The sequence below is a fragment of the Octopus bimaculoides genome, chromosome 30, assembly GCF_046866305.1.
Source record: "Octopus bimaculoides isolate indiv1 chromosome 30, ASM4686630v1, whole genome shotgun sequence".
NCBI classification, from domain to species: Eukaryota; Metazoa; Mollusca; class Cephalopoda; order Octopoda; family Octopodidae; genus Octopus; species Octopus bimaculoides.
The window spans coordinates 3653096-3663095 of NC_142957.1; the positions used below are offsets into that span (position 1 = coordinate 3653096).

Consider the following 10000-nt stretch of genomic DNA (forward strand, 5'->3'; position numbering starts at 1 on the left):
CTACCGATCCAGGAATTGAAACCGCCATCTCGTTATCTCGAATGCAGCACCATTAACAACGTGATCATTCACTTTGGACACCAATTATATTATTAAACATGGTACATGTCATATGTAGGCGTGACAACATTCCAGAAACCCTTCTTATCTACTAGGCGTTTTGCTGAAGCAACACCCACTGAATTTTCATGAGTCTCAGAAAAGATCTGTGCATCACTCCTAAGAGATGCTTCTTGTTAGCTAATGATATGGCGTTGTATCATGTAATGATAGAAAGTCTGACGCAGAAAATTTCGTTCTTTGATGCGGTGATATAAAATCTGAGTACGAGACCAATATTAGGCACATATTCTTGATTTGTATATTTCTTTTGTGTGTGTTTTACTTAGAGTGTTGTTGTCGACGTTGTTGTTTGCTCTGACTTATCATAATTTTACATCTAATTCTTTTATTCCATCATTAGCAAAATGATGGAAAACATAATAAACATATCTGCGTCACTAGCCAATGTTTCCTGATTGAGTAAAGCTTGTATCGGATAAGCATACTGACCGAAGTACACAATTGTGATCTGAAGATATCCAATTGTTATCTTCCCATCCATTTAGTTATGTAACATTGTCTCATGTCTCTAGGTAACCAGAGTTTTTTCTTTAATTCAACTGCTTAGGGGCCCATGCAACCAAAATCCCATAGGACACTTGTGTATATACCACTAAATACATGCTTCCATCTCGTCAGATCTGCATGCTTCGCCACCTTCCAAACGCCGCAGGATTTTTGAATGAAAAGTAAGTTTTACAGTTAAAATGTATAGAGCTAAAATTAAAAAGATAATATTAAACAGGAATATCCAAGCAAAATTGTCATCAATGCCTGTACACAATTTTAGGTCCAATAAGACTTGCACAACACCACATAGACTCGGGCCATTGTATTGGATTGATCCAGAGATCATTTCAATAGGGTGCAGCCGACGCAAGATATCTAGTATCAATAAGGGTCGAACGTTCACCGGTGTGAGTTCACCATGATCTCAAGTGCAAGCAAATGATCAAAATGTTCAATACCATTCCCTACATATACAGTTTTATATCAAAGTGGCGTTCTCCTAGAGACACATTTCAACAAAATTTGAGGGTGCCTTAATCCCGGTGGTCTTTCGACATGCAGGACGCCCACCCAGAATTTCTGACTGCCCGTGCTAATGGGTACCGCCGTCCATTTAACAAGTTACGTTTTCAATTCTTGTGGGCTTCAAGTAAACCCCACATCAACAGGCTTGGTCGAGTTGAGGTCGACCAAACCGGCATATACATACATACATACATACATACATACATAAATACATACATACATACATACATACATACATACATACATACATACATACATACATACATTGCCATATACAGCGTCCCCATCCATAATTAGTCTTGACACCGAGGTTTCTTTTTTATTTATTTCCTAAATATATTCAGGACGGAAAATAAGAAATACTATTTTCCTACTGAGATTAAAACAATGTTATAATTCTCTGAAGTACTCTTCCTTTATCTGGATCGATTTTACAAAGTCAATAGTACTTCTCCATTCTTTCATTTTATTTGTAGCATTTATGTTTTAATTAGTTTTGTGTAAACATTTATTGTATTTAATTCAAAATAAAACGTATTTGTTTCTTTGATATCTCTTTATATGGTGAATCAAATGTTTGTAATATAAAATATTGAGGTGTTTAAAACGAAACAATTATTTAAAAGATTACGACGTTGTTCTGAATTTTAAAATCCCCCTTCAAATTAGAGGGAATTACAAAGGAGAGCGAAAAACTTTTGACTCCCACACCCTAGTAATAAAAACCCGATAATGGGCACATATTAGAGACATTAAATATAATGTTTCAATGTTTAAATATATAAATAGACATTCCTGTGAAATTGGATTAGCTCTTAGTTTTCTCAGTTATCTTTCATAAATGATGATAGAGCGACCACAATCAATGGAGTTAGATTTGGTCTTCTTTATTACCTTTGGATATTAATTTTCGAGTGAAGTCAAAATTGTTACCATTTCGGACAAAATGCTTTGCAGCCAGCGTTTCTATCGGCTATTCATGTTCTGAGTTCCTTTCCTGCCGAAGTCCACTTTGCCTTTCATACCTCTGAGGTGCTAAAGTCGAATTAGTCGGCTGTCCACTTGCCCCGCAAAACAACAACTACTGATCTTGTACGTAAGCCTGGAACAACTTTATAGGCGGTGTCATATGTAATCATGTATGGTTATATAAACATGCATCAGGATACATATACATACACAAACATGCACAGGTATGTGTGTGTATGTGTAAGTGTACCTGTGTGTATGTGCGTGCGTGTATTTATGTACATGTTTGTATTTATATATAAATATATATATGTGGGCGGGTGTCTGCTTGTGTGTGTGAATGCATACACATGTGTACGAGGTTAAACATGTATATATATATATATATATATATATTCATCTAAAACTATATATATATATATATATATATATATATATATATATATATATATATATATATATATATATATATATTCATCTAAGACTATATATATATATATATATATATATATATACGTAAATAAATACATACATAAATATTCATGCGCATTTAGAGATCTACACGCACACATATCTAAATATATATACGTTTTCGTTAATTCCTTTCCTTGTTTAAGCCATTTGATTGCGGCCATGCTGGAGCACCACCTGAAAGGCTTTTAGACGAAGAAATTGACTTCAAGGCTTATTCTTCGCTATGTTACGTGTTCGTAAAAAACTCGGTGTGAACTCCGATGGTGGGGGGGGGGTCAAACATGGTCACAAAGACACACACGAAAACAAACGCATATATATATATAGAGAGAGAGAGAGAAGAGAGAGAGAGAGAGAGAGAGAGAGAGAAAGAGAGAAAAAAGTTATAGAAAAAAAAAATATATATATATATATATATATATATATATATATATATATATATATACATATATATATATATATATCACGGGTTTCTTACGGTTTCCGTCTACCAAATCCACTCACGAGACTTTGGTTGGCCCGAGGCCTTAGAAGACGTTGGCATGCAGTGAAACTGAACCTGGAACTATATGCTTTCGAAGCAAGATTCTCACCACACACCCACACCTATGCATGTGTGTTTATGAGTAAGTCTATATATAGGATGAACAGGACGAACAAACGTTTAAATAATAGATCTTACGTGCGTGTAACAACGTTATGGTTGCTCGGAACCAAATGATAACCCACAAAGAATCGTCAGGAACAACATTATTCTATTAAGTTGCATAGTTATAGAAAGATAGAGACAGAGGGATAAATAAATCATGTATATGTGTGTGTATATATAAATGTTAAATCTTAAAAGAAAAGTAACAAAAATTGATTTACCTCTATAACGCCGGCTCCAACTATGACTTCAGTTTGAATTTTTCACAGGAATTAAACAAGTTTTATCCACTGATGTGTGTATTTTCTATTGCTTCATATAAGATTTTGTCTCACTTTCCAGCTGGCATCCGAAAAGCATACTGAATGAATTACTGTGTTGCAATAATTCTCTAAGTGTGTTTTTTTTTAAACGAGAGTGGCAGTGGTGTAATGTGATTGGCAGCAATTCTTTAATATCCGGAAAATAAATCCATTTCCCAGCTAGTCAAAATTCCTACTCCTCTAGTTTTGAAATGTTCGCAGTGTAACATGAGATGAAGTGTTTCGCGCACAATACGCCTCTCATTCGAGGATTTCAAACCACGACTTTGTTGTCGTGACTAGCACCCTTAATCACGATGTTATGTGTCCTCGACATCTTTTATATTACCAAAATGGTGTTTTCATATGTCCTGAAAACATTTCGGAGACTATTCTTATCTACTTGACGCTTTTCTAAACCAAACGCCATTGTTTTTATCGATTACTGGGATGGTGATATCTGCTCAAAGACATGACCTCATCTCTCTAGTTACTAAAATGCAAACCCATCAAATTTTCCTCGTTTCGCAGAATATATTTGATTTGGTTGTAATATATGCTTGTTCTTCACTAGTGACAAAAATATGATCAGGGGCGTTTCGGTCATGATCATCCCGTCGATTTACTTTTATCCCAATGTGTGTTGTGTTCTCTTGTTGGTTAAGACGGTAGCGTGTGAGACAATGGAATATCATTGTTTCAAATGCTTACGATAGGGCTGAAAACGCAAATGTTCAAGTAACGGACATTTATTAGTCCTGAAACCTACATCTACGATAATTATTGTAATACATCACATGATGTGGACGTTAGTTTTCATAGAACTCCCCGAAACATAAGTCCGAACTTACTATCAAAATGAACCATTAATTTATTAAATGACATCTAGCACTAAATTATTCTGCTACTAGCAAAAGAATGAAGGTGATATTCTACGTGGTTCACTCTCCATGTGTGTTGAGCATATTGTAACTTTCATTATATGGGTTATGTCAAGTACAACATTCTCTCTAAGGTTTAGGGGCGTCCAGTTCACCCTGTGTAACTTGCCGCAGGACTCCCGCAGATGCAGGTGCTACAGAGTAAGGACGGTACTAATTCCCTAAGTTGTTCACGTGAGCATCCACTTACCAATTTATCATTATTCCATTTACACACAACAGTTTAGATTGTTGGAAAGAATTTCCTACCTCGAGCTATATCAAGTAACCTTAGATGTCAAGAACCTTCCTAATTATCCTTGCTGTCCCTAATAACACTGTTTTCTGGAGCTTCACTAAACTAGATTTAATACTTATTTCATTTCATCTGTGCAAATCTTTAGGAATAATTCCTAATACACTTATAATAACGGGGATACATTTTACCCGCACTTCCCATAGACTCTGTAACTCAATGTCTATGTTCTGGTACTTTACTATTTTTCCTATACCTCTTATAAGGATTTTGTAATTATTTCTGACCGTAAAGTCAATAACCTAGCGCTTTCTATTCTTTTTATCTGCTAATACTAAAACAGAGTTTTTAGATTCTATTGCTCTGTGAGTTTGAATGTTAAGGTGCCATATCTTATACGTTTTACTTTCTAGCACTTTATTAGGTTCATGTTCATACCATTTATCAGTATGGTCAAATCCTAGCTCTCTACATATCTCTCAGTGGATTATTTTCCGAAGGTTGTCATGTCATTTCTTGGATTCTTTCTTTGTCAGCTTGATAGATTCACTTACGATATTAGTAACACTTTCTTCTTTCGATTTACCTAACCTACATAGGGAATTTACCTGGTTTTTGTCTATTTTGGCTTTTATGTAGTTAGACTTGAATGCTTGATCCTGTGCTGTTGCTTACAAACTCTCTCTCCCTTTTCAGCTTCCTTTCTGTAACCATTACCATGTCTCACCATTACTATTTCCTACAACTGTCTTTAGGAATCTACCGTGCAAATACCTTCTCTTGTCAGTTAAATAATCTTCCTTCTTTATTCTGGTTTTAATTTCATTTGGCTCTTGGCTTTCCTACCTCCTACTGTAACTCTAGCAGCTCATAAATTTTCTTCGCTATTATATATATCTATTATAGCTAACTCTACGCTGCCTTCTACTGATATTAACCCTCTCCCACGTTCGTTATTCTAAGTAAGTACGATCTTGCTCTTCTTAATCTAGGTTGAAGTTCTCCAATCATATTGATTTCGTTCCTAGTTCTTCTGTCTAGATTTGCTAATTCAGATCTTTTCCAATCAAGAAAAGCTGCTGAATATTGAAGTAGCGATACTTGTTTTCATTTCCATAGTTAATACACTTTCAGATTCTAATATTCCGAAGCACTATGATTCTCTCCTTTCAGTGATTTTACTCTCTTACTATCTGGCCTTCACTGCTGACCAAATGTCCCCTTTTATGGCTTATGTTGTGCACTTATCTATGCCGAATTCCACACCCATATCTTTGCTGAAGTGTCTTACATTTTATATTAAGGAACCAAAAAGCTTCATATCGTCCAGCTTGAGCAAATGATTAATATTTCCTTTAACATCTCTAAACTGATACCCTGCTTTTGTTTTTCTTTGTACTAAATTGAGGACCGTTAAGAATAAAAAAATATCAATGGAGATAAACGATTCTCCCTGGAGAATTCCTTACCTGATATTAACTTTTCCTAAGGCTGTGTCAACTGAGTAGAGATATACTTTCCAATTCATTACACATTTGCTATAGCTAATTAACTCTCTTAAGTTGTCTGCAATACTGAATATACTCAGACATTCATCGATCCATTAGAGTTGAATCATGCCATATGATTTTTATACTGTTGAATTTTGCATTCTCGATTTTAGAATTGCTTTGTGTGTAATAGATCGTGCGTTCCTCGAGCCTTCTTTCTGAAAACTTTTCAATTCTTCTGGTAGAAAAGTCTGGTTGTCAAGGTGCTTCCAAATGTTTTTTGTGAGAATTCGTGTGAACAGTTTCTACATTGGGAATTTACCTGTTTTTTTTCTTTTTTGTCTTTTATCTAGTTAGTCCTGAATGCTTGATCCTGTGCTATTACTTACAACCTCTGTCTCCCTTTCGGCTTACTTTCTGTAACCATATTAGTCTGTGTATGATTGTATGTTTAGGCGCGGCTGTGTGGTAAGACCATATTAGTCTGTAATTCTCCCCCGGCTTTTCTTTCTGCACCCTTTCTGTTCCACTGGCGCTTTGTCATTTATTCCCAGGAAATCATACACCTGATTAGATATTATTCCTGTCATCAGCTTCCACATCAGGGGCAGACAGGTGATAGGCCGGTGATTATCCACTGCATTGCTTTGTTGGGATCCTTTTGGCAAAGAATTGTTTTACTTGTGGTCAGCCACTTTGGAATCTGTACAACGTTGTTGATCATTTTATATATTTGCTTGGCTATTCGTCTGTGTAGTGCTGGGAAATTTTTCAGTCAATATCCTTGCACCCCACCCGGTCCTGCGTATTTCCAGTTCGGCGATTTAATGCCTCTAGCCCACCTTGGTAGTCAAATATACGATGAGGCGACTGGCGTTTCTACATCTGTTTTTTCTCGTCCTTAATTACTAAACATTCCTCTCCTCTCACTTAATTTACCCAATCTCTCTTCTACTCACTTAATCTAATCTATCTCTCTATACTTATGTGCGATGACTATGCAACAATTTTGTGTGTGTGTGTGTGTGTGTGTTTGTGTGTGTGTTTGCGTGTGTGCGTGTGTGTGTGTACGTGTGTGTGTCTGTGTGCAAACAAACATTTTTCTATACATCTCTAAACACATATGTATGTATGTATGTATGTATGCATGTATGTATGTATGTATGTATATGCATGGCCGGGTAATTGCGTGTATCTGACTGTGTGTATATCTATGGGAATATAATAACTTCATCCACATGATTAGCTATTCTAGAAACAGCTATAAGAGACTTTGCGTATTTTTATAACTACGTGGCACTATTCTTTTATTTGGTTGAGACATTTCACTGAAGCCATGCTGGAGCTCCACCTTTTTAATCGAACAAATGGACCACGGGACTAACTCTTTGTAAGTCTAGTACTTATTTTATCGGTCTCCTTTGCCGAACTGCTACGTTACAAGGAGGTAAAATCACCAACATCGATTGTCAAGCGATGTTGGGGGACAAGCACAGACACACAAACACAGACACACAAACACATACACACACATCACAGGCATCTTTCAGTTTCCGTCTCCCAAACCTACTCACAAGGCTTTGGTCGGCCCGCGGCTATAGTAGAAGACATTTCCCCAAGAATGTTCTTGAATAACGCTAAATGTTTTGCTTGATCGTTATCTGTTATAATGTATGTCTCTCCGCTCAATGATCAACCACTTCTTATCGCCTTTGATACGTAATTTCTGCACCACATTTTTCTGTTCAAGCTGGTGTTTTAGTGGTTAACCAAACTGAACACTCACACTACATACGACCTTTTACATGATTTCCTTTCGTATAAACGCTAAGGTGTAAAATATATTTATGTGGATTTCGGGAGTGGCATGAAACGGCTTTCTTCTATTTATATGTATTTCAATTACTCGTGTAATGAACGATTACTTTAACGAACATGGATCGGAAAGGATTATGTGTATATATAGAGATGCCACAGGCTTGAGAACTTTTTAGTCGAACTAATTGACCTGTAGACTTAATTTTTTACTCCTGGTACTTATTTTATGGGAGTATTTTGGTGAACGGCTAAGTTACCGGAACGTAAACACGCCGACACAGGTCGTCAAGCGGTGGTTGGGACAAACACAGACACAAAGACACACACACACTGATACATATATACAGACAGACAGACATATACATGCATAGGAGTGGCTATATCGTAAGAATCATATGGCTCCAGCTTCAGTCCCACTGATGTGACAGCTTGGTTGAGTGTCTTCTACCATAGCCTAAGGCCGACCAAAGCCTTGTGAGTGGATTTGATAGATAGAAACTCATATAAGCCCGTCGTATGTGTGTGTCTGTGTGTATTTGTGTCTATATATGTCCCTTCAACATCCCTTGACAACCGATGATGGTGTGTTTACGTCCCTGTAACGTAGCAGTTCGGTAAAAGACACCGATAGAATAAGTACTAGGCTTACAAAGATTAAGTCCTACGTTCGATCTGTTTGACTAAAGGCGGAGCTCCATCACGGCAGCATTCAAATGATTGAAACGAGCAAAAGAATATACACGACGGGCTTATCCACTTATGAAGCTTTTGTGAGTCCAAAGGCTACAGAAGAAGACATGTGCGTAGTGTGCCACGCAGTGGAACTGAACCCGAAACCAGATTTTTAAGCAAGTGACTTACCACACGGCCACACCTAAACATGCATCCATACACAGATTCAATCCAAACAAACACGCATAAAGATGAAACACTTTCCAAGCCGTTCACTTTATAATTTGTTAATTGATTAATATGGTGCCCATTAATGAGTGATGCTGTGTTCTGTTTTATTTCTCCTACACATTGATTTCAAATTTTGGCACAACACCAGCAATTTCGGGGGAGGGATAAAGTCGATTACATCAACCCCAATACACAATTGATATTTATTTCATCGACCCCGAAAGGATAAGAGGCAAAGACGACCTTTGTGAAATTGGGTGTTAAAATAGATTTTCTTCTACTTGGACATGTTCATCTGATGCCAATTAAACACACGAAATATATATTTGATGTTCACATTTTATTATTATTATTATTATTATTAATATTATTATTATTATTATTATTATTATTATTATTATTATTGAGTGAGAGAGCAGGACATGCCGTCAAAGTGACTCATCATGACTACTCGTCTCATAAGGCTACACCAGGCACATCCATCACAACCATATGTGCGTGACATGGTGATCTCATATCAAGATAATCAAAGATAAACAGCGCATGACCTCGCAGGTGGGGCCCGGTTGGAATTTTCTTCGGGTCGAGTAGCCCATCCCGCTCTAAAGGTCCCTGAATAAGGTTTGTTGAAGGATGCTGAACAAAACACCCATGTTTGCAAAGGTAAATTATTCAAACCCCAAAGAATTCCTCTCGACACATGGCTATGATGCTCCCCCACTACTTCTGCTCATGATCAGAGATGCACATATCGTCAGCCACCAAGGGACATGCTCAACTGGTTACGGTCAAACAACTTACAAGCAAATCTGTGGTATTAAGCAGAATATTTACTGTATCCGATCTTTTTATACCAAGACAAAACAATGTACATGATAACACTTCCAATCAATTAAGATCAGAAGCCATGAGAGTCACTGCCTGGTACTGCATCCGGGCATTTATTATTATAATAATAATAATAATTATTATTATTATTATTAATAATACTATTATTATTATTATTATTATTATTATTATTATTATTATTATTATTATTATTATTATTATTATTATTACGTTGTAGTAGTTGTTGTTGTTCT

The 10000-nt window shown here is 36.4% G+C and overlaps 2 protein-coding genes across 12 annotated transcripts in view; one reads left to right on the top strand and one right to left on the bottom strand.

The window, feature by feature from the left end:
- LOC106867080 (acyl-coenzyme A amino acid N-acyltransferase 1) overlaps positions 1-10000 on the top strand; it is a 224087-nt gene that overhangs the window by 147970 nt on the left and 66117 nt on the right. The gene's annotated exons all lie outside the window — the stretch shown is intronic.
- The window catches only part of LOC149130136 (uncharacterized), a 173129-nt gene that overhangs the window by 117455 nt on the left and 45674 nt on the right, over positions 1-10000 (bottom strand). For 5 of the 10 annotated variants that reach the window (XR_016239195.1, XM_089346176.1, XM_089346178.1 and 2 more), the window contains exon 1: positions 3451-3671. The exons of 4 other annotated variants lie outside the window; for them this stretch is intronic. The gene's annotated coding sequence lies outside the window, so the exon portion shown is untranslated. Of the gene's footprint in view, positions 1-3450; positions 3672-10000 lie in introns of those variants that run through there. One more of the 10 variants, XM_089346173.1, reaches the window with a different exon arrangement.